A 24,791-nucleotide genomic window follows, 5' to 3' on the forward strand; every position below is an offset into this window, starting at 1 on the left:
CCTGGCATCAATAAAGCTATATTTTTTATAAATATCAATGGACCATGTCATAGCCTACACCATTTTAACTATGACATCTATAACTTGCTATTAAAATTACCCAATCATTATTATATTATCGGCGTGGACTGGAACAATCTTGTCAATCCTCACAAAGATGGATCTCATAAAAATAGAAAACAATCACCTCAGACCAGCATAGCAGTGGAAGAGCTAATAAATAACTTCAACTTAGTAGACCCCCACTCAATGTATTACCATAACTACTCAACTAAAAAATACACTTATTTTTCTTCAACTCATAAAACATGATCAGGAATCGATTTCTTTTTTATCTCTGATGTCCTAATGAAAATAGTCACTGAATATGAAAGAGATATCAGATCAATCTCTGACCATTTAAAAATCTCAGTCACTATCAATAAGACTGCCACAGAAAATAACAATTACAGTTTTAATTGGTCATTCAGTGCTAACCTAATAAATAATGAAGAGGTGGTACAAGAAATAATCCTCATCCTAACTAGATTACAACAATATTTAACCATGAATGAGAGACCCTTTGTCATGCAATGGGCTGCCACAAAGCAGGTAATTTGAAGGATACTTATACAGAAAGCATCCATCCTTAAAAAACAAAGAAATATGGAAAAATTACAATTAGAGAAACAACTAAAAGAAGTAGAAAAGTAACTCCTAAGCAAATATACCCCTGACCTAGAAGAGAGTATGTTAAACCTACAAAATAAAAAAACTCTATGCCCTCTACTTACATAATCAATCCTTTAATGAACTTAGGCTAATATACAAATATGCTGAATGGGCCCAGGTACCCTCTAAAACATTAGGTAGAATAATAAATATTAAAAAAGATCTGCCCAAAATAACTGTACTTAATTATAATGGCAAACTACTACATAAAGACTCAGATATAATAAATTATTTTGTAGAAATATATAGTAACAGAAAGAATCACCAGATACAAGCACATTCAGAACTATATGAAAAATTAGTAAAAGACTTTAAATTCCCACTATTAAACAAAGAGCAGAAAGACCTTCTAGCTAAACAACTTACATCTGAAGAAATCCATCTCACCATAAATAAATTAAAAGTAAATAAAGCTCCTGGCACACAGCCAGATTCTACAAAAAAATAAAGTTGCAGCTTTCTTGTATCTTGCTAAGAATATATAATTATATCATAGAACATGGAATTTCAGACCTCTACATCAATAATTCAAAAACTATTTTGATTCTAATACCCAATTTAGATGCAAAAACCCCATATAACTATAGACTTATTGCTCTTATAAAATTAAACATTAAAATACTAACCTTAATACAATCACATATATTACAAAGAGTGTTACCATCTTTAATTTCACCAGAGGAATTAGGTTTTATGCAACGCAGACAAGTCTGGGACAGTACCTTAACCCTAGATACAGCAGTGATGCTTTGGGCAAAAGACAAGCTCCCCAGATATGCTCTAAAAGTAGATGCAAGTAAAGATTTCAAAAGAGTGGACCAAACGTTTCTATTCAAAATGATGCCTTATTTCAACATCCCCAAATCCTTTATAAATATAATCAAAAATATATATAAAAGCACATCAACCACATTATAAGTCAATAAAATACAATCTCAAACTATTAAAATAACAATTGGTACCAAACAACGATGCGCCCTATCACCTTATCTCTTTAATCTCTACCTAGAACCACTCCTACTCAGCATTGCTCAAAAAACCTATCACATTCCAAAAATAAACAGAATTGACCTAAAATTTACCGCATTCGCAGACAGTCTCAATATCTACTTTGAACTCCCCAACACTGATCTACATAAAGTTTTAAAAACAATAGATAACTTTTCAATAATAACTAATTATGAAATAAACTCCTTAAAATCTTCCATATTCCATAGTAACCCTTAAGAACACAATGAATCATACATCCCTAAAACACATATTGCAGTAAAATACTCATTAAAATATATGGGTATCAATTCTGAACACACACATAAGGACCTAATGTTAGCAAATTTAGAAGCAACATGGGGGAAAATTAGTCAAGATATATCTAGATGGAAAAATATAAATCTCTCTCCCGTATCAAAAGTAGCCATCATTAGAATGAACATCCTACCAGTAACTTTGTACCAGTTAAATGCCATAAATCTACATATCACCAAAAACTTCTTTCATAAAGTGAAATTAGCACTTTCAAGCTTCATATGGTATCCTAAAAACACAAGAATTAAATATGCTAAACTAGTGCTACCTAAGGAAAAATGAGGCCTAGGATTACCTGACTTCAGACATTACTATGATATCATTAGCGCAAGTAGAATTATTCAAGTCACAAACCTTGACCTGGACACAAAAACCTGGTTGCCACTTTGGAGCAGAATCTGGTACAACCATACAAAGTACAAAGTCACTCAGTATAAACCCAAAAGCCCTTCCCTATATTCAACTAAAGGCCACTGGTCCACCAAAACTTCATCCCATGATCAAAAATAAAATAATCCTTTAGAACATATTGTCATCACTCTGCCTCAAAACAATACTCGAGTTACTACAACCATTACATCTCAATCCAAACTTGAAACAAAATAACAAAATGATCGACCTCAAAAATTATCCCCTGATCAAAGACATAGCAGTCTGGCAAATAAAAACTCTTGATGGTTTAGATTTGTCAGGATTAAGAATACACTTAGGGGTAACCTGCAAATATGATTCCATGCTTAGATCAATCAAGCTACTTGTCAAGGCCAAATTTTTCAGAATAAAAAAAGAGGAACATAATATTAAATTAACTCAACAAATTCTTAACATATTACTATACAAGACTGGGAAAATTTCAAAATGATGGCAACTAAATCTCGTCCCACAAACTGGTAACAAAAAACCTAAACAAAAGATCATATTTTCAAACCTAGTGGAGTCACCTCTTAGACACTATTCTAAAAGATTAAACAAATATATACTCTAGCTGTGAACTTTACATAGTTGATGAAAACCACTCAAAGGAGACAATAAGACAAAAGTTAGTGAAATGAGAGTAAAATTTTTAAAACTGTATATAAGTGGAAAGAATTATGACACACCAATGAAAACATTATAAACTGGTATCTATTATGCAAATATTTGTCAATAGTTTTCTTTTTTTTTTCTTTTCTTTTCAAAAACATTTGTATCACATTTAATGTTCTCCATATCTCAAGATGAGAGGCATATAAAAGGTGAATAATCCGAGTTACCTTATTTGAAGAGCATTACAAAGACAAGACACTGTAATCCTTACAGTAACATATTTCAGAATTGTTAATACTCAGTTTTGCCTAGTATACTATATTTAGTGTAAAACTTGTTTCGATACAGTTATTTACTTTTGAGACTGTACATAGTTGTAATACTACTGTTCAACTAATATGTTTTAAATTCTACTTCTTGTTATGTATTTGTCATCTTTTTCTTGACAATATGCAAAAAATATCAAATAAACATTACACTGGAAAAAAAAGCACTTTATTTGAGAAATGTTGCCTTTTCAGACATCTGGGTTTCTTGAATAATATAAAATGTTTTACCATCTTTAACCACCTTTTTGTTGTCATATTATAAACTTTGGGATGTTCTGTTGAACATTTTGCTGGAAGTACATATTACTGTGAACACAAAATTATAAACTCAAATTTGGAAGAAAACAGTGTTTTATAAATGAGGCACCTCACACCTACATAAAAATCTCACAATAGATATGCAGCAGTCGAGATCATACCTCCCAACTGTCCCGAATTACTCATTTTTACCGGGTTTTGGAGTCTAAATAATGGGGTGCCACGATTCACGAGTGGACCCCTTCATTTCCGATTTTTTTTTTTCGCACTTTTTATTTTTCGCGCTTTGTGAGCTGACGTCATCATGTGCGGAATGACGTCAGCTCTGTCAGGACTACCAGCCAGTCGGAATTGAGCTCGCACACATTTCCGGCTCTGGTTTGAATGCTTTGCAAGCGGGAACGGCAAAAACAGAAAGGATTTATTTAGAAGCTCGCCTGGCTGTTTGTGAATGTTTTATCGCTCCTGACTGGATTTATTTAGAATGCTCGCTCGCTCTAAAATGGAGAAAGGAATCTAGCTGTGCAATGCAAGTATTTGGCTCACTGCGGTTTGTGGATGTATTTTATATTTAGAACGCTCGCTGCTGTTTGTGGATGTAGTTTATAATCGGAAGGATCACTCGGAAATGGAGAAGTAAGGAACCTAGCTGTGCAGTAGTATTTAGAAGGCTTGCTGAAGTAAGGAACCTAGCTGTGCATTGCAAGTGAAACGAAAGGGTGTGTGTGTGGCGTGGGGGCATTTCATTGTGTTTGCGTGTGTCTGTGGGCATATTGTGTTTGCATGTGTCTGTGGGCATATTGTGTTTGCGTGTGTCTGTGGGCAATATTGTGTTTGCGTGTGTCTGTGGTGTGGGCATATTTTGTTTGCGTGTGTCTGTGGGCATATTGTGTTTGCGTGTGTCTGTGGGCATATCATTGTGTTTGCGGGCATATCATTGTGTTTGCGTGTGTGTGGGCATATCATTGTGTTTGCCTTGTGATACTACTGATGAAAGTTTCAAATTATTTTTCTTATTTTGCAGCGTGTATTTATCAGAAAGTTTACCTTATTCTATTTTTTTTTTTTTTTTTTTTCTGCCAGCTGTTGTGTGAATTGTTGGCAGTTTTCTGGAAATGGACTTTGTTCTTAGGAAGACCAATAAGTATCCTTAGTTTGCACAAGGGTTTAAGTTCTGGGAATAGCCATTTGTTTGAATTATTTTAAAGGAGTGTTGTAGCTCTGGGGAATTGTGCATCTTGTAGTCGGATTGGTGATCTAGTGAGTTATAATGTTATAGGTTGCTTACGTTATAGCCGCATTACTGTTCAGTGTATTTCCTAATTCCGGAAAAAAAACATTTTCAAAAACTTGCATTTATGCATTTATTCAGCTTCCTCTAAACTGTTACTTACTCCCTAAGAAAAGTAACTCTTTCTTTCCTTCAGCAATTAATTACTCTCTGCAGGACAGATAAGGCTTCCACAATCTTCAAACCTGCTTACTCAGATTTGCACTTCTTTTCAGCAAACCGATTTTTTGAGGCACCTACAGACTTCAGGTTGTTTATGCATGGACTAAGGCTAAGGATGGTCTGGCTCTGTTCAATACTACCCATTTAAATCTACAGCAGTCATATCTTTCTGGTTACCATCTTAAAATACCTAGGCTTAATCACTTTCATTCTCCTCCCCATCTAACTCCCATCCAGCTACTGAACAGTTCACATGTAGTGGTAGTATGGCTCTCTCTTCACTCCAGGTTAATACTACATTTTAAATGTATTTTCTGTAGCATGAGTTACTACTGTTTTGTAAAATAACAGTTGCAGACAGCCTGTATACTATAATTACTTCTAGCGTGGAGCTGGTATTACCGTGCTACACAACATGTCTTCTTCAACATTACACATACACCTGCCTTATATTTTTGATCAGAGACTGTTTCTCATAAAATCTGTGGTTTTCAGAATTTTTGTGGCAAATCACTGCAGGACTGTATTCATTAAATAATGACAGGCATTTGCATTTTAGACTTCATATTATTCAGAAAATAAATGGTAACACACAACTTTTTATTCTAGCAATTTATAAGTTTATAAGATCAGTATTTTAAATGTGTCCCTTTTTTGGGTCTGTATTGCCCCATTATTGGCTTTGTCCAGTTTTTTTGTGCTAAGAGTTGAGAGCTATGGTGAGAAGTGAGAACTGAATTCACTAAATGATAGCCATTTTAAGTTGGTCTTCCTATCCTTCAGGAAACTGCTGATTTGGCATAGTGGTATGCTGCTCTGACTGTAGTGTACAGGGTCCTGTATTTGAGACTTGCCAGTGAAATGCATGGTGGTAGCACATGTTATTCTAGCAACTTTCCAAAATTATACAAGCAATGTTTAAAATGTGTCCCTGGGTTTTCGCCTTTTGTAGTCCCCCCAAAAAATGAAATTAAAAATAAATGCAAGAAGCTGTGCAAGATACCTATGGCTTACACCACTGTCATTCTATTTATAGTGTGAGTGTGGACACTGGAAGTAGATGTTTATGATGGAAATGTTCTGAATTGGAATTGCCTACAGCCTACTGGAAAAATGTTCAAACAATAAATGTAAAATGCGCTCTGTTCTGTCTAACAAGTGTGCTGTATTATACAAGGAATATAATTTAATAAAGTCAGGAAGGTGTATCAAAGAAAACATGTGTGTTTCTTGTTTTGTGTGCAAGGGGCCAATGATTTGAAAATAGGAGTCCAAAGGTAATCTTTATCCACCATTGGCCAAATGGATTTTCTTTGACTGTGGTGTGGGTTTCAGTGCTGTTTCAATGAATGAGAGTTTCAAGGGCAGAGAAGTTTTAATGTCAAGTCTATTTTCATTGTGAGACAGTGTTGCTTTGTTTAGTAGATGTGTATTGGTGTTTGTGCATTGGGCTGTAAAATGTAAAAATAAAATCCAAATAATTATTGTAATAGTAAAGCAGTATGCACACATTAGTGTTTATGGTAAGTGGGGCGAAATAGCTAGGTAATGGGACAAATGGCTGCAGGGGGACTCCGGTGCCATATTTTGGTTATTTGTTCAGTTTGCATTTGAAAGTTGGTATCCCACAATTCCATTGCAGTGGGTGGGGTTACACAATTATGTATGCAAATTTTATGTTAATCAGTGTACAGATTTGTACCTATTTTTCACGGGCCTTGTCCAGATTTTTGATGTTTCCAGGTTGAGAGGTATGGTCGAGATATAGGAGATATCTTTTGTGGGTAAAACATTTTTTTTTTCTTTTCTCCACCGTCTTGTGAAGGGAAAAATAACTATTTCTAAAACATAGTATTTGGAAATGCTACGTTATTCATACAGTGGTGCACAGAAAAATGTCTGGGCCTCTTCTTGCAAAGATGATGATGACGATGATGATGATGATGACCTCCCAGTCGGCAGTTTATATATTAGAGTATCACCATCACATGACTAATAGCATAATTGTTATCATCATATTATTATTATTTTTATTGTTGTTATTTTTGTTAATACTAGCATGAGCATCAGCAGGAGTAGTAGTAGTAGTAGTAGTAATAACAGTATTTTAAGTAATGTGACACTGTGCTGAAGTGAACACAAGTCCACATTAAAAGATTTCAGTTCTGTCAGGTATGCTAAAGTAAGTATAGTCACTAGTGTACATTACTAATGCATGCATATTACTCATTATTTGCTATTAAGTAATACATTTTTGACAAAACTATGCAAAGGCAATTACTGATTAAAAAACACATAAAACAAAGTGGTGAAAAGTTTCTAAAGCACTGGCTTCCCTTCTGTTATATATGAGTAAGATCAACGTTAGAAGTTTAAATTTATACATTTTTCTTTCTCAGAATCGATATCAGAAATAGTGTTGAGTTGATAAGATGAAGTATTTAGCAGTCTGGAGTGAAAAGTATTGTTTTATGGCAGCTAAGGATAATTTGGATGAGGCTAAACAAAACATAATACTAAAACTGAAAAGTTATAGTCATTCCTGACTATATGCAGTGTCTGTGAGTGTGTGTGTGTGTGTGTGTGTGTGTGTGTGTGTGTGTGTGTGTGTGTGTGTGTGTGTGTGTGTGTGTGTGTGTGAGAGAGAGAGTATCTTGCATAGTGTTACTGTCAGGGAAAGGGTTTGTGATAAGGTAAGGTTTGCCAGTAGGGGCAGAAGCAGGGATAGGGTTAGCATACGTGTAAAGTTGTACAGGGGACAAAGCACTGACCTGGAAAAAGGCATCCATTATAAAATACAGAAAAACAAGAAAAAATGTTTTCATTTGATCTTCAACCTGTGGATCTACGAATTTAGTACAGATCCGACACAGCAGCATTTTTAGTATCAGATCCGAACTCCAGGCTCCTCCCCTAACCATGATGCCCCTGTCTCCCTCCTCCCCTCAAATCTTGTTTGCTGCATATCTAGCTAGCATTGTGGTCCATTGCTCCAGGTTCCTAGTAAGTCATTTATCAAAATTTGTCTATTTCTTCACCACTTTTTTTGCCTTTTTTTATGTTTTTGTCACATCTAGTTTATACCTACTCTTGCACTGAGCTATCAGTCTTCTAAACCCTTTAATAAAATAAGGCCTCTCTTTTCCTTTTCTTTCCTTTCCATTTTCTAATCTCTAATTTAGTGATGTGTGTGTGTGTGTGTGTGTGTGTGTGTGTGTGTGTGTGTGTGTGTGTGTGTGTGTGTGTGTGTGTTTTCCGACATTATGGTTGAGACCCCCAAGCCATGGTTTTGGAAATGCACAGGATGTAGCTAGAAGATTCCCCATTTGATGGCCACACTCTATGCTTGGTTTGTCTAGGGGTTCCTCACCTGGACACCTCCTGTTTCATCTACATGGGATTCAACCCCCACTAATTGATCAACAGGATGAACAAGTTGATCCTCAGGGGGGCCTCCTTCCTCACCTTCCTTGGTGGCTCCTGCTTCATCTTCTGCCTCTGTTGTTGCTTCCTTCACCCCGGCTTCTGGGACTCAACCTCCTGCTAAGAGGGCTGGGGATGGGGAAAAGCACAAACACAAAGTCTGGGGTAGGCCCAGGAAGTGGTCCCCAACTGTGCTTCCTGAGCTGAGCCTCCAGCTGAATATCTCCCCGCTGCCAGACTCGGCTCCCCTTGTCTCCATTCACACTGCCTTTTCCTGGAGACAGAGGTTTATCCAGGCTGATCCCCTTTATTGGCCTCTACCTGGTGCAACTCCAGAGCAGTTTCCATGCCTTCCTCATCTTCCTGGTCCACCTACAGCCTCTCTGAAGTCGAGGTGGACAGGATGATGCTGAAATTTATCCGGATCCATATCCAGATGGGAGTCTTGCATGCCTGCTCCCCCTCCAGGGCTGTGGGCATGCAGTCTACCTTTATGCCAATTACTTCTTCTCTGATGCATGCCTGGCTTCAGAGTCCATGGGTTTGAGGCCCCTCAGCATTGAGGGGTTGGAGCCAGTGGTATCTGGTACCTTGAAGCCGACCATTTCCCTGAGTGGTTCAGGTCCAACTAGCTTAGAGCCATCTGGGTCTCGGAACCATAGCCTCAGTGCTGGATCCGAGGGTGTGTGTCAGCTTGAGGACTTTTTGAGATGGCCCTTCCACTCAGAGTCTCAGTGCTTGGAGGCTCATGTCCAGCTCCCCATCGATGCAGAGGGTTGTGGACCCAATCTTGGTCCCAGCTTCCAGGATTCATTCTCCTTCTGCTTTTGACATGGTGGAGAGGGTCCTCTAAGTCCCATCAATACCCTTGGTGCTATCATTCTCAGAGTCCATCCTGGCTCCTTCTTTTCTGGTCCAGATTCCACCATTCTGCCCCCTCAGGGACAGCATCTTGCCTCTCTGCCACAGAGAGTTCCTCCCATAGGAACAGCCAGAAGTTTCTGAGTCCTTCCCAGAGACCCCCCCAAGGAGGTTCTTCAGAAACATATGTGTAAAAGAAGTTACTTGGACTCCTGCTGGAGTACCTCACAGAGGACAGTGACTTAGAGAAAGGTTAGTGTTCCCCTCGGTCAGCCCCAGAGGATGTTTACTTTGGAGACATCATGGAAATCCTTCACCAGTGTGGGCGGGTGGTCTGTCCAAAAACCTAACCCTGATGAGTCGGTGTTTCTGTAGGCATTTAGCACAGGACCCTCTACCTCCTGGCAGTCCCCTTTCATGGATCCACTTGTGGATTTGGTTACATCTCGGGCATGGAGGGAGCCCGACATGGTGGACCCCATTCCTAAGTGCCTCGCTAGGATTCTGAGTGCACTGTCAGATAAGCAACTTTGGTCTAAGGTATCCCTGACTGATGCCATGGTGGTGGCAGTGTCCACCAAGAAATAGATCACTCAGGAGAGCTCCGTGGTCCATCCAACAGATTGAGAGTCCTGGGCAATGGACCATTTTGGGAAGTGGGTTTATGCTTTAGCCATGTTCGCAGTATGTGCACTGAATTACATGGCACATGTGATCAAACTTCAGCAACACCTGGTCAAGGAGGTCGCTGTGTCTGCCCCAGGGTCCATGTCAGCAGAGGAGCAGAAGGTGTTCTCCTCCCGTATGGCCACCCTCACTTCTGTTTCTAACATCTCTATGTGGCTCCTGTCCCATGGTACTGAAGGCCCCGCTAGAGCGGCTGGTACAGGGGTTGCCTTCAGGCATCACACTTGGCTCTGGCTTTGTGCATTCTCACAGCCCTCAAGGCATTCTTTAAAATTGCCCCATATGATGGTTCCACTCTGTTTTGAAAAGACTGTACGAGACACTAGGTCCAGAGCGTGAAATATGGGAAGACCATGTCTGCCATTTGGGATCTGCTTCTCAGCCCATCAGCAATCCTTTTCCCAGAATCAGTGAGGGGCAAAAAAGATGCGGTTCCAAGTTGTCTCAGGGGTATTCCCAAGATGCTCAGGGCTTGCACTCCCCAGAGGCAGAGGGAGATATGACATACACTGTTCTTGTGGCAGAGGGGTCTGCGGAACCAGGGGTCCTGGGATTCTTTCCTGGACAGACCCATACATCAGCCCTGAAGGATTGCCCAACTGCTCATTTCTGGAAGCAGTTGGAGGACATCTCTCGCTACACCCAGCAGCCTGGGAGCCAATTATAGATGATTATTGGGTGCTACAAATTATATCCAGAGGATACTCAATCCCCTTCATTCAAATGCTGATCCTGCCCAAACACCTCGGAACATTCCACTCATGCAAAGGGAGGAAGCAGCACTGGAAATTTCCAAGCTTCCCAAAAAATTAGTCAACAAGCCTGCCCCCCACCCCCCAGACCAGTCCAGATCAGGCATCTATTCCAGGTTCTTTTTAGTGCCAAAGAAGATGGGGGACTTAAGACCCAAACTTGATCTTTCAACCCTAAACCTGTCAGTTGCCAAATCATAATTCTGGATGGTCACTCTCCAATCTGTTATGCCCTTCCTGCAGGAAAATGACTGGATGTGCTCAGTGGACCTCCAGAATGCATGCAATCACATCAAAATGGACAGGTGCTCTTGGAAGTTCCTCCACTTCTGGCTGGGGACCAATCATTACCAATTCTTAGATCTACACTTTGGTCTCACCACCACACCCATGGTGTTCACCATAGTGATGACAGTGGTGCTGGCTCACCTGCAGCTGCAGAGGTTCCAGGTCTTCCCCTACCTGGATGATTGGCTCCTATCTGCCTGTCTCAGCATCACCTCTATCAAGCCAGAGCTTCACTTCTCCAAACCCCCTTCAGTTGGGCATAACCATAAATCTCAACAAGTCCCTGTTGCATCCAGTTCAAATTCTAGACTTTATTGGACCTCAGTTAGACACTATTCAGAGCAAGGTTTTCTGACTTTGGACAGACTTCAGTCCCTCAGACATGTATTGTACATTGCTCAAACCCAAAATCCCCTTGCGGAATCAGTTCTTTGGGCATTGAGTTCCTGGTGGCCACGTTCACCCACATTCCCACTTCTCATCTGCATATGAGGGTTCTTCAATGGACTCTAGTGGTCAAGTGGTGCTTACTAGATCTACCATTATCCCATCCAGTTAATTTGTCTTGAACCTGCAGGGATTTTCTTCTATAATGGTTAAATCCCCAGATCTTCTTATGGGTCTTCCTTTTATCCTTCCAGCCCCGATTACTATGATGACCACAGATGCCTCCCTACTCGGGTGGGGAAGCATTGCATGGGAAGGACAGCCAAGGCATGTGGTCTTCCCTGGAGACCAAACTGCATATCAACATCCTAGAGATGAGGGAAGTGCTTCTAGCATTGCAAGCTCTTCATGCCCATCTTCCCCTAAGGACAATTGCTATATAGACAGACAAGATGTCTGTAGTCTGGTACATCAACAAATGGGGGGGGGGGACCAGGTCTTACCCCCTTTGTCACAAAGCCATGAGATTGTGGGAGTGGGCAATCTCCACCAGCTGTTTCCTGGTGGCAATATACATTCCAGGGAAGTCCAACATTCTGGCAGACAGGCTTAGCAGACCTATTCTGATTCCATACGAGTGGTGTCTGAATCTTTCCAAAGCAGAACAGATGTTTCTAAAGGGAGGTCGGTCTTGCTGTGATCTCATTGCCTTTCCTTCCAAAGCAAAGTGCAGTGAGTATTTCACTCTGAACCCCCACTCTAGGGAAATCCCCCAGAGCTGCTCTGGTTCATGCTTGGCCCTCTGGTCTTCTGCATCCTCCACTTCCCCTGATCCTAAAATTCATTCAAAAAGCTCAACAGCCGGGGAGCTTAGTGATCTTCATTGCTCCCTTCTGGCCTTGCCAAGTGTGATTCCCCTCTCTTTGGTCTCATACAATGTGTCCTCCTTGGACATTAGATCCAGCTCCAGATCTGATCTTGCATCCCTCAGGGATTCCACACCCAGATCTAGTCAGTCTGAAGCTTACAGCTTAGCTGCTCCAGTTCCAGTGATAGCTAGGACTCCTGGGCTGTTTTCTCCAGTTAAAAAGATTTTGGTAGCAGCCCACAAATTGTCCACTAGAAAACTTTGCTCCAGTAAGTGGAAATGTTTTTTGATATGGTCATCTCAACATGATTTGGATCCTTTCACTGCTCCAGTTCCCGCCATCTTGGAGTTTTTGGCAGATATTTTTCAACAGGGTGCTGTTTTTTCTAAGGTTAAGGTTCAGCTGGCAGCTATCTCCAATGTTCATATAGGAGGCAATTTGACTTTGCTAGCTTCTTCCAAGCTTTGTAAAGCCTTTCTGAAAGGTACCTTTCTACTTTGGCCCCCAATTAAGGACCCTATGCCACCTTGGGATATTACTCTAGTTCTACAAGCCTTGGTTTCTTCCCCCTTTGAACCTGCAGCTACAGTGAATTTGCAATTTCCCTCTTGGAAAACAGCTTTTCTGGTTGCTATTACCTCGGAAAAAACAGTGTCAAAGATTCAGGCCTTATCTGTTAAGCCTCCTTATATGGTGTTCCATAAAGAGAGGGTGTCCTTATGCATGAACTCTTCCTTTCTCCCAAAAGTGGCTTCAGAATCTAACACTAACCAGGTTATCAATCTCCCTGTTTTCTTCCCCAACTTCCAGTATACGGGAGAGTATAAACTGCATTTACTTGGCATTCATATGCAATTGCATTTTTATTTGCACAGAACAAAGTCCATTCACAAGTATGATCAACTTTTCCTTTCCTTTGCTAAGCCTTTCTTAGGGAAACTTGTGTCCAAGGTGACTATTTCTCTTTGGATCTCTCAGTGCATAGTTTGGGCATATGCAGCCAAATGTTTGTCTCCAGCAGGTCAGATTAAGGTGCATTCTACTAGTTCTATGGCTACTTCAGTGGTCTTTTGTTCTAGAATTTCCTTGTATGACATTTGCTCTGCAGCTACTTGGGCATATTTGCACACATTTATTTTGCACTATAAGTTGGATCTTCTGTCCAGAGGCAGGGCATCCTTTGGCTCCACCATGCTTCAGAATATCCTTCCATGAGGACCTCCCAGGAATTTTTGGTAGCTGGGAACTCTGTCCCACAGGTTGAAGATCAAATGAAAACAATAACTTCAGATAAGGAAGTTATGTACTCACCATAACATTCCATCTGAGTTGTTGCTTTTCATTTGTCTTTAACCATACCTCCCTCCTTCCCCCTGCTTTCAAGGTACTATTACCAAGGTGTTAGATTCCTGGTAAGGCCATGGTGCTACTGTTGGCAGCAAACTCAATCTGAGGGGAGGAGGGAGACAGGGGCATTATGGGTAGGGGAGGAGCCTAGAGCTTGGTTCTGATGCTGGCAAATGTGGCCATGTCGAATTCATACCTGATCCGTAGACCCACGGTTTTAAAACAAATGAAAAGCAACAACTCAGATGGAACATTATGGTGAGTACATGACTTCTTTTTTGTTTTCATTATTTCTTGTGTATCTGTAAGGAAACAAAACAGAGATCACTGTACTTTATGACTGTGTTTTATTTCTGTTTTCTTTACTTGTATCAGCAGCATGTGCCACAGAATCCAGTCTGAGGCTGTCTCTTTCACATTTATTTATTTATTTATTTGGAATCAGATTCCAAAGGCATTTTATAAATCCCTAAATCCCTAAGTAATGAGGGCAGTCAGATATATCCATTTTATCATTTGCCATCACTGTTCACTTCACATCAAAGAATAAATAACTGTTTTTTTTAACTAAATGTATATATCATTCCTCTTGTTGGTGGATTGCTTCAAAGCTCCCTGTGGATATTACTTTTTGTAGTATCCAGTTTTAGGAATACTAACTGATATGCGCTGAATGAAGGATAATTTATTTATTTATTTGTTTATTTATTTATGTATCTATTTGCTTACTTGTATGATTATTTGTTTATTTTGTGGCTGTCAGTCAAAAGTTGGGATCACAGTATGTACTGATAAGTAGAACATGTTTGTTTCCCAAAGTCAGCTACAATACATTCTTTTTATTAATCTTAAAGTCATGGTCAGTTCACCAAGTGTTGATTCTGGTGAGTCACTCCTAGGGAATGTGAGCATTCACAGTGGAGTCATTAAGTAATATAATGACAGCACTCAGTTTGTACTAATTGGAAAACAAAGTTAGCCACAAGTCTTTGACATCTGCTTCCACAAAAGAGAAGTAAATGCTGAAGTATAGAAGGCCAAGGACAAAGCCCTGAAGGACATCATTAGTAATGTTCCTTTAAGATGAGAAGGTGCTATGAACACCTGTTGTGTGCATTTGATCAGAGTGCTAATTTGCAGCCTGATTGCTGAGGTAGAGATTTATGTTGATAATTGTGAGTTTGCCATTAATGTATGATGATTTGTATAGAAGGCATTAGCATGGTTAGCATTACCAGGCTATAACTCATACCACACCTTTCGGCCACCTAACCTGGACCAAAACATTAAAGGAGGAGGTGTGTCCATATTCATTAAGGATATCCACATCTCCAGGCTAGTTGTTCAACATAATGCATCCAAAATTATCCAAGTGCAACTAACACTGGGCAAGACTGCAATCCAGGTTGTAGCTTGTTACAGATCCCCTGTCATGCCCCAGGATGCCCACTCGACATTTCTTGATATACTGGGTAATACTAAGGTACAGTCCAATACCCTAGTAATGGGTGATTTCAACTACCCCACCATCAACTGGGAAAACTACTCATGTACTAACTAATTTGCTCAACGCTTTCTGGAATTCATAAATTGCAGTGCCCTGGATCAGCTTGTCCATATCCCCACCAGGGGCAGCAATATCCTGGAACTGATCATTACCAATATTGGCAACCGATGTTCCATGCCAGAGGTCAACTCCTCGCTGACAGATCCGACCACAAGCTAATCACTCCAGACATCAATATCCCGCCCCCACCCTCCATGAAGGAAACCACTGTAAAAAACTTCTCCAAAGCTAACTTCATGCTTCTTAAGACAGAAGTGGAAAGCTTCACGACACCCACACAGATGGAAAATAGAGGTATGACTGCTGAATCCTATACAAATGCACTGTACAAACACATGCACGAGTGCAGGGATCATGCCATCCTCAACAGAACCAAGACGATATCCTCCAAAAAAAGCAGAAGCCAATCTGGTGGTCCGCTGCCATAAACAAACTCTACAACAGAAGGAAAATGAGTAAAATCCCCTGATTGCAGGAACTCCCTGGCCAACCTCAGTAAGAAGCTGAGATCCCTCATAAAATCCTCCAAAGCTAGTTACGAAAATAAAATCACCATTGATTCTAAAGACAATCACAAACCATTCTACAGTTATGTCAAGAATCTCAATGGCGACACTCAGATCTGCTCTGAGCTACATCACAATGGCCCTAGATTTACAGAACCAACTGATATTGCTAAAATCCTGGCAGATAAGTTCAGTGCAAACTTCACCTGCCCACCCCAAAGTGCCCATTACTATACCAGAAGAATGCAAAGCCCCTGTAATCATGGCTGCACAAGTAAAGACCACACTCTCCAAAGCCAAGAACACAGCATCCATGGGACCTGACAACCTCCCAGGCTGCATTCTGCATGAACTACAGAATGAACTGGCACCCCACCTAAGTACCATGTTCAATCATAGCCTCCTTTCAGGCTTTGTGCCTACTGAATGGCACACAGCGATGGTTATCCCACTCCACAAAGGGGGCACCACCATGGACCCCGAGAACTACCGCCCCATTAGCCTGACGAGCCTGGTCTACAAGGCCGTGGAACATATCATCTTGGAGCTTATAAACAAGGACATAGGTAAAATCCAAACCCTGGACCACACTCAGTTTGGGGTTGTAAAAGGTAGTTCATATCTCTTAAACCTGATTGACTTCTTTGAAGCAGTCACCATAGCTGTGGAAGAGGGTAAGGTGGTGCACACAGCCTATCATGACCTCACCAAGGGTTTTGACACCATCCCCCACTCTGGAATTATGGATAAACTCACTAGACTTGGCATAAATCCCTATGTCACAAGATGGGTGGCCGACTGGCTCACTGACAGAACCCACACATTGAAAGTAGCCGACTCCAAATCCAACTTCAGACCAGTGACAAGTAGAGTACCACAGGGCTCAGTCCTGGGTCTTCTCCTGTTTGGCATCTACTTCTCAGAAATCCAGGCTAATACAGCAGTCTTTGGCTAATAAAGTTCGTAGACAACTGCAAACTAGGTGCCATAATAGAATCACCTAATTATGTGGACATTCTACAAAAGGGCCTCACTGAGACTGATGCTTGGTGTCAAAGTCATGACCTCAATCTTAATGCCAAGAAGTGCATTGTGATCCCCTTTGGAAAAAACATGGTAGCCATGAACTACCACACAGGTGGTAGCCTACTAAATACTGAAAATGTGATAAGAGACCTTGGGACACAGGTGGACAGTAGTCTCTTCTTTGATAATCACATTGTCACAGTAGTCAGGAAATCATTCTACATGGCACACCTCATCACAAGGGCATTCACCTCCAGAAAAAAAGAGGTTATTGTTCCTCTCTGCTTATCCCTCATCAGACCCATTATAGAGTACAAAGCTGCATTTGTCATGTACCTCACGAGACATCTACAACAACTAGAAAGGCCTCAGAAATACCTCACTAAGAGGATTACTGGCCTCAAACAGATGCCATATGCAGACCGTCTCAAAAAACTCCAGTTCTACTCTGTGGCTTATTGCCTACTCAGAGGCAACCTCTATGTAACATACAAAGCCATGTCAAACCCAGATCTGCTGGACATGCTACACTTAAAGAAACCCCAATCCCTCTGAGCCACATGCTCCAGGGACCTAAACCTTGCCACCACAGTAAACAGAACATGCTGGAGGGATAGATTCCTGTCCAAGAGACTTCTCATACTCTTGAATAGACTACCCATTCATGTCAAGCAAAGCTCCTCATTAGCTCTTTTTAAGAAAAATCTTGACAGTTGGATGGGAAATAGGAAATTCACCCCGGGGATCACTTCTGTGGCTCTGCTAGACAGGGGCACAGGAAAATAACTTTCTTGGGTGGTGACAGCAAGGGAGCTTTTTTGGCTAGGCTTATAAAAGCCCCAGGGCCGATAGCCTAGTCCCTACCTATGAACCTATGGTCCAGATAGGCATGTTGGTGAAAAAAGTCCTTTTTCAATTTAATCTGCTACATTTTCAAAGAAATCAATTAGATTAAGGATGAGATCTAGGTTTCCCAAAGTCAAATTAATTACCATTGGCTGCTTGTAAGTCACCATTTTCATTGGTTTTAAAGTTAACCAAGACACATGCCAATAATTCATTGAAGATGTTTGGGGGCTGCTACAGCCTATGGATGACCTGCCCTTATTATTGATGTTAAGACAGCTATCCTTCAGATATCAGCTACATGCCTCTGGATAACGTTTAACAGGGTTTGTACTAAAAGACATTGGTATGGGCAACCTGCTGTTATTAGTGTCATTAAGACAGCTGTCCTTAAGATATCAGGTACATACCTCTGGATAATGTTTGGCAAGGTTTGTACTAAGAGACAGCCTAGTATATTGCTGAACCAACAGCAATATGTTAAAGAATACTAACTGCACTAAAGATGACAATGCTGAATAAAAGTGTAAAGGTGTGCAAAAATTTGAAAGTCAAAATCTAACATAAAGTAATGTTAGTTTTGATCAAAATATTTCTGCTTCTTTTAAAATCATAGATTATGTATTCCTAAGAAGTAGTTTTAATACACAGAAGTATTTTCCAGTCTATAAGTATAATTAAGTTCACCACTTACCTGAGAAAAGAAAATTCAGATAAATTACTACTAAAATGTGGAATTTCTTTATGCTCCCCCAGATTCAGCAAGCCCTGCATGGTGTGCAGGCTAGTGCAGGAGCTCCAGCAGGCAATATATCTGCCATGCGATCCAGGAATAGGCAGTAGGGATGTGCACAAGCGCTCCTGCATGGACTCAACCCCTGTATGCAAATTACCCCATTTGCAGGTGAAATCCATGCAGATGAGATGAATTTGCAATCCAGTAAGCTGGAAGCCGGCTGTGCAGGACGAGTGTAATCTGCAGAAATGTACTCGGTCAGTAACCGAGTACATTTCTGCAAACTACAAAACAGAGCCATAACAGCTCCAAATAAAGGGTGGATATTATGTAGAAAGCATGCCAATGGCCAAATATATGGCCATTGGCGTGGAAAACAGTTGCAAAAATAAAAAATTAACTTTTATTTTTTTTAGCCAATCTCCGATATTTAAGAGTAGGGCAGCTACACGCAAACGGGATTGGCCAAAAAATATTAAAAAAATCCTAAAATAAGCATTCTAACCAAAATCACTATTTTGCCATTATACTCAATGGCAGGCAAAAGACAACATGGCCAGTGAATAGTGGTTGCTAAGGGGGGAGGCTCAGTGTGGGACCTGTAACCATGCATCAGCAGGGAATCCTATGCAAATGAGGGGAATAAAACTGAATCCCAGATTTCCCCTCATGCTGGTCAGCACCCAACAGTGTAAGAGCAGGAATAGCTTGGTGCAAGCCTAGGAGTTATCTGACATCATAGGGGGGGGGGTGTCAGGCATACTGTAAGCAGATTGGAGCCCTGTGGCTCGGGTATGCCCTTAGCTTAGCAGAGCTAAGCAAGGGGGTGTGTCTGAGGCTGCCTAGCACTCTTTACATTGTCTAAGTGCGTGTGTGCGGTGCACACTGGGTTTTAAAGGAAAACAAAAAGTAAACCAGGAAATTGTAGCTCTGTGCAGATTTGAGCATTGTATTTGCATGGAGCGCCCCCAAGCTTAAACAGGAAGGCAATGGGAAGGGAAAACAACAGTAGGAAGGTAATCTAGGAGAACTAGCATAGCTGGCAGGTGACATGTATCAGAAAAAGCCAATTACACAGGTAGCAGAACAGCCCAGCCCAGAACACAACTATAAACTATGCAAACACCTTTCCCTTTGGTTTTTCCCACATACTCTACACCGCCGGTGTATACAAGTGGGGAACTTATAACAAACAAAAACAACAAAATGATAGGGGCTGCAGCATCTATCAGACATCAACATGTGGAAGAGGCTAAGGGTGGTGAGGATGAAAATGCTGTTGACCAACCCACAGTGAGGAAATGGAGAAGGGTGTACAGACCCAGGGTAACCTGCCAGGGGCTACAAGAGCTGGAGATAGTGGAGCACTATACGGTGGACAGGGACCTCCTTCAGCAAATTGTTGAGCTGTGCCGGCTACACCTGACATACAGAACTAACAGAGGGGAACCCATCCCAGTGGATACCAAGGTATGTGTAGGCCTAGGAATACTAGCCACAGGTACCTCCCAAAGCACAACTGGAAATATCATGGGGATCTCACAGGCATCAACATCCAGGGTATTCCACTTATATTTCCTCAACACCTGTGAGATTTTGGCCAGTAATATGCATTTCTTCCACCAAATAGCAGAATACCCTGACGTAGTGGGTGCTACAGACTGCACGCACATACTCTTCAAAGTACCACTCAGTGAGTGGGGTAGGGTCTACATCAACCGCAAGGGCCTCCCCTCTATCAACTGCCAGGTCATGTGCAATGCCCAGGGCATTATATTGAATGTGTGTGCTGGCTGCCCTGGAAGCTATCAGGATTCCCACATCTGGCATCTGATGCAGCTGTACCACAGATTTTCCAATGGGGACATCCCTTACAGTCACCTAGTGGGGTATGCTGGTTGCACACTGGAGCCATGGCTGATGACATCCATCAGAAATGCACACACACACGAACAAGAACTCCATAATGAGGCACATGTACAGACCAGATTTATAATGGAACGTGTGTTTGGGATGCTCATGTCATGGTTCCAATGCCTGGAGACATCTGGTGAAGCCTTGCAGTACTCACTAGCTACATGTACTCAAATTGTCTTCATATGTGCCATGCTACACAATATGATCCTGCGTAAACAGTTACAGCAGGAACAGGATGGGGCAGGGCCACGCAGCCCCCCACCAATGTCAAGCCTGCACAGGCACAGAGAGACTCAGAGGAGGAACAACCTGAGCATGCCACAGTAGGCAGATAGAGACGTGCCCAGTATGCCCTGGCCTTGGCAAAGAGGCAACGCATAGCACGTACACTGACAGAGTAGGAACTCAGGGAATGGCACTTCTCTCTGACTTGCACATACAGTAAAAAGGATGCCAAATATGACACTACTTGTGCTCAACCATGTATAGGGAGTGTACTATGTGCATCCCACATAGGCAGCCCTCCAGCACCATCCTCAATACTGGCAAACACACAAGGTAAGTTACTCTCCATACAAATTGCTGAATGGAGTAGTATGTGTTGTTACTTGTATCTGTGGTATGGATGTGTACATGCAAGGGAATCGGGTGGCTGAATGGTTTTCCAGCAGTTAGTAGATACCTATAGTGGCAGTATGAGATTTGTAACAAATACTGGTGTCATCATAGTAGCCAGTACTACACATGGTGACAAAACACTCTACAGGAAATGTGCTGGGCCACGTGTGTCCATATGACACATGCAACAGTCAGGGAGGTTCACATACACAACAACAGTCTCTGCCAGCAGGTGTAGACAAACACAAATAAAGGCTGTGCTAAGGCTTCTGAAGGATTCCTATGGGTAACCCCCAGGCTTACACCGACAGACTACATCAGGTCAGGCAGTGGGATGTTAGTTTTGAAGGGTAGGAAGTCAGAAACTAATATGTAGGTCAATCAAACCTAAGACCTGTAATACACTGATATGTCTGTAGTCAGCATGATAAGTTAGAATACAGAATGAAATGGAGTATCTGGTATACCAGTACAGTCATAGCAAATGTGTTCAAGTGTCAGGTGTGACCCCCAGTCCTATGTAGAAATGTAGAAACAGTCAGGTGTGCCCACCAATGTTGTGTAGAAATGTAGAAACAGTCAGGTGTCCCCTCCCCTAATCCTGTGTAGAAATGTCGAAACAGTCAGGTGTGCCCCCCCCCCAATCCTGTGTAGAAATGTAGAAACAGTCAGGTGTGCCCCCCCAGTCCTATGTAGAAATATAGAAACAGTCAAGTGTGCCCCTCAGTTCTACATAGAAATGTAGTAACAGTCAGGTGTGCCCCCCTAATCCTATTTAGAAATGTACTAACAGTCTGGTGTTACCCCCCCAATCCGATGTACACACGTAACAGTCAGGTGTGTCCCCCCTCCAATCCGATGTAGACATGTAATAACATGTATGTGCAGGTATATTTCCAGTGGAGCACAGATGACCAGAGGTGGCCAAGGTAGCAGGATAGATTGTAGCATCTGTACAATATGCAGATATGTGTGTTAGAATGGAGTGTGTTGCATACTGTGTGAGAGTGGTCAGTATGTATACATGTTGAGGTTTGACCTGGTGGCCATTGCCCACTACTGTCGATGACAGGGCCAGATCCTCACAACTGCAGTGCCAAAGACAATTCCCCCAGTATAATGCATGCTAGCAGTAAGCCATTGTAAATGTATGGTGGTAATATGTGTCACCATCTGAAAGATGGACATGACATGACTGTTGGGCTAGATATACAAGCAGTACACAGGGAAAAGTACCCCAGACATACAGTATATAATGTGTAACTGTGAAATGGACACACCCTTGAAATTGTACATACAGGTATGCATCACATTATCTAGGCTTGTAGTAGGGAATACCGATGTCATCTGGCCGAACATTTGCAGTTCACAAAGGTGATAGGACCAATGTACTGGGAAACGGCTGATGTCCCTGCACAAGCCAGCATAACTGGAATGCCCCATGCATATCTGTGAGTCAGATGCAAGTAGTGTCCATAGCACACATGCACCCACTTACCCAAACACCGCCCACAGGTACCTCTTTGGTTGTATCCCTGCTGTTGGGAATGGGTACAATATGACCCCCACCTGTGTATGGCAATAGCAAAAGAATGCAGCATGCAGTGCAGGTGTCCCATGCAGGTGTGTCCCTAGCTGTAAGTAGCACCCTGCCAGCATCCACACCACCTGATCAATACTGATAGAAAGTATTGGCATGAACATCTAGCATACCTACCCTGTCACCCCAGGGGAATATACTGCATGGCAGTCTGGGACTGTAGGACTGACAGCATACAACGGCCTGCTATAGCTGGCCTGCATCACCACAAAATAGTCTCTAGGCCTCTGTGAATGGCTTGTTTCTCACCCATACTGCCAATGTATGTTATGTCATGGTCACCCAAATAACAACATAACATACTCCACATAAGCCATATGCAAGGCCAAGTGAACAAACCACAGTAACATGCCCACCATGTCCCACTGCATGACACCAAAACACAGCTGTGATGAGGTGATAACTATAGGGAAATAATCAGAGAATGTATGCATAATGTATGGAAGTGGATACAATAGTAGAGTGGGGGTGGGAGCATGGGCAGCATGGAATGTGCAAGGTCCAGCACACAGCTGTGTGCACATACTATCCCTGGCTGCAAACACCAAAATGGGTGGCTACAAACCTGCCTGTGCACCACACTAGGGGAAATGTCCTGACTTATGACCCCTGCCTCTGAGTAACCTGTGTGAATCTGTACAGCTGTGAGGTATTGCCACAGCAGGATAAGGCCATACTGTTATGTTGATGGATGTACAAGTATGGGATCCTCTGCCAGCACTGTACTAAGGTACTGAACTGGATACACAGACCGAGCAGCAAGTGTCTGCAGCTCACCCTCCAGAATGGCATAACATTCCATTAATATGTAGGTGTTTGACCACAATACTGGACACAGCTGCATTTGCCCTGTGTTCCCAAGGACATCACTGTGAGCAAAAATGTCCACCTGACAGTTCTTGAGGACATAAAAGATCACAGTGTATAACAGTACACATGTCTAAATATCTCTGCTAACACCAGTACCATGTATCAGAAGCAGCACAGACACAATCACCTACAGTGCACATTATCCCTTGCACAGTGTGACCCCATATTGCCAACTGATCTACAGATATCTTGCAGAAACAGTTTGATACCTGTATTTGTAGAACACAAAGGTCTGCACTGGAGTACAAACTACCTGGAATGGATCCACACATTCAATACAGAAGGGCATACTGGGCATGCTTACACACTTAAACAAATGTAGGCCATGTCTGCCAACAACAGTGGACCATACATATCTGACAGTTGCAGATGTTAGTGCATAAAATCCTCAGTATGCACCAGTCATGCTTTGCACACACATTGGATAGGAATACACACATATATCCAAGGACAACACACTATAATATGCCAAAAGTACACATACATAGATGTGTGGAAGACAGTGACAGTGGCAAAGAGCATTCCATCATAAACCTGTCCCACTCAGCACACAGCCAAATGGCTACAACCACATGATGTGTAAATGTCACTCACCGTAGAAATTAGCTACTTGTATCCCTCAGAATTACAGACTCTGTGGTGCAAGTGCTAGTGGTGCAATATGACTGTACAAGGCAGTACTCATCTAGTAGTTGTATACACGTACCTTCAGAATATAAACCTGCATGTGTCTGAATGTGGTGTGTCTACCTCTAGATGAATGAGTTATGGCACATGCACACACACTGCCCTCCCCATAGCCCTACTATGATAAGCCTGCTGATGTCATTCACTTTGAAATTCACCTTTGGGAAATGAGTAGCCCAGTAATCTCTGTGGTGCATCCTATAACTGTGTAATGCTGTAGTGTGAGAAACTAGTTGGGTAGGAGTTCTAATCCCAAACATGACAGCTGTTTGCATGTTTGTGTGTGTGTGTGTGTCTGTGTAGGGAACAATGCTTTTTAGGCTAGTCACACTCACTACAATACAAATGCCCTACTTTGGCAAGGCTGCTGATGTCTTTCACTTTAAAATGCGCCTTTGCGAAAGGAGTAGCCCAGTAATCTCAGTGGTGCATCTTATGACTGGGTAATGCTGTAGCGTGATAAACTAGTTAGGTAGGAGTTCTACTCCCAGACATGGCAACTGTGTGTGTGTGTGTTTGTATGTGTGTGTTTATGTCTGTGTAGGGAACGATGCTTTTTAGGCTAGTCACACTCACTACAATACAAATGTCCTACTTTGGCAAGGCTGCTGATGTCATTCACTTTGAAGTACACCTTTGGGAAAGGAGTATCCCAATAATCTCTGTGGCATGTCCTATAACTGCGCAATGCTGTAGTGTGATAAACTAGTTAGGTAGGAGTT

The 24,791-nt window shown here is 41.8% G+C and overlaps 1 protein-coding gene across 1 annotated transcript in view; it reads left to right on the forward strand.

The window, feature by feature from the left end:
• ZNF804A (zinc finger protein 804A) overlaps positions 1-24,791 on the forward strand; it is a 1,529,955-nt gene that overhangs the window by 565,179 nt on the left and 939,985 nt on the right. The window lies entirely within an intron of this gene.

The sequence above is a fragment of the Protopterus annectens genome, chromosome 6.part0, assembly GCF_019279795.1.
Source record: "Protopterus annectens isolate FY-2018-M chromosome 6.part0, PAN1.0, whole genome shotgun sequence".
NCBI lineage: Eukaryota > Metazoa > Chordata > Ceratodontiformes > Protopteridae > Protopterus > Protopterus annectens.